The sequence below is a fragment of the Rhea americana genome, unplaced genomic scaffold (assembly GCF_003343005.1).
Source record: "Rhea americana isolate MKP2758 unplaced genomic scaffold, rheAme1 scaffold_11, whole genome shotgun sequence".
Lineage (NCBI taxonomy): Eukaryota > Metazoa > Chordata > Aves > Rheiformes > Rheidae > Rhea > Rhea americana.
The window spans coordinates 9801685-9803487 of NW_028185150.1; positions in this window are offsets into that span (position 1 = coordinate 9801685).

The following is a 1803-nucleotide window of genomic DNA, read 5'->3' on the forward strand; positions in this document are numbered from 1 at the left end:
TGGGGGCAGCAGGTAAACCCCGCACCGCGGCGCTGGGGGCAGCGAGGGTTACCTCTGCCTGCTGCCGCCTGGGAAATGATCTCTGGTAGGCGGCTGCTGGGAGGGCACGTTCCCAGGGGCTGCTCTAAATGATGGTGGTAGTCTGCCAGCTAGAGCATCTTTTATCAGTACACAAACTGAAATAATGCAACAGGCTCACCAGGGAATGAGGGAGGAGAAATAATTCTGATGAACAAGCTTCTGCAAAACACTCTTCTGGATAATTTTCCTTTCAGACCCTTCCACAGGTTAGCACTGCAGGATGCAACACGTCCGAGTAACATCATGAACACATGAAGCATGCAGGAATTAAGAAGCCTAACACTGACCTCTGCATGCAGCATTTCTACATTTCTAGAGGTCTTCCTCTTGAGTAAACAGCTGCCACCTTGCAATGTATTAGGGAACATGTTGTTTAGGCAACAGACAGTTGGTTTCTCACCAAGATTTATATATATTTTTTTCAGCTGCAATTATTTCTAGCCACCTAAAGGGCACCCAGATAACTCACTAGATCATACAAATTTTAGCAGCAAAGCAGCAACTTTGGTGCCTAGCATAGTCTAAGGTCTCCACACCAAACCATGTTATTTTTTTTCCTCCAGTTTAGTCAGCTTCTTGTCTCTTGGTARCGATGTCCTGTGTGTCCTTACCCCTTATCTCCCCTCAGACTTTGTCAGGGTCTGTGTTCTTACTGCATTTGCAGACTGAAACTTTCATGCATCAGGTGGATACAAGATACTCTCTATTTGGTTCAAACAATCCCACATATTCTTATCAGTTGTAGAACAACTCAGTCAAGTTTTTACAGCTGCAATAGCCTACAAACTGAGTTAATGTCTGTAGTGAGAAACAGTAACTTTTTTCAGACCAAAGAAAAGATCAGTAAAACAAAATCTAGTTTTCATACCTTGATGGGGAGAGAGCACAGGCCTAAAATATAACATTTAATAAATTAAATGTTTGTTTCTCTTGCACTGTAATTATCTTAGAAGCAATGAATTTTTATAGATGAAGTATACTCTTCCGTATGAGCACTTCCACTTACCTATTTAAAAGAAATTTGGACAATGCTAGTTAATGAACTTTATAAGACAGCAATGTCAAAGAGATTCGCTCCCACCAGTTCCAAAGGGCGTGAGCTACTGGATAGCAATTTTAACAATTATTTCTTCATGTTTTTCATCTTGACCTTTGTCCCTTAGGTGAATGTTGTCCACACCACAGCACTTTGTAATGGTGTCTTTTTGCACTTGCTCAAGATAACTGCCAAGCAGCAACAATTCCGGATGCAAATTAGCAGCAGGGTCAGGTCCTACCTATACTTTCAGTCTGGAAAGAGCTGGTATCTATTTGTAAGCAAATACATGCACCACAGCAAAATGAGTCACCAAACAGCTTCCACGTGGAATAGGCAGAGGGCACCACAGACTGCTCTTCATTACTATCCTCCAGTGCTTTGGGGCAAATAATAGTGACCTGTATGAAATTATAGGTTGGGTGATCCAGCCTGAAGTATAAGAAAAATCAACAAGAAATCACATTTTGGGATAGGAATTAGTATTTTCAAAATGTTGAATTCTAGTAGAAGGACATACAGTCTTTTTTTTTCTTTTTTGGGGGGGAGGGGGGAAAGGAAGACTATTCCAAGCTATTGCAAAGGCAAAACTCTCCCTCTGAATGCCACAGGATTAAGTTACAGGGTCAGATACAACCAGATTTAGAGTTATTCCCTATATATCTCTAAGTGGGCATCAACCTGTG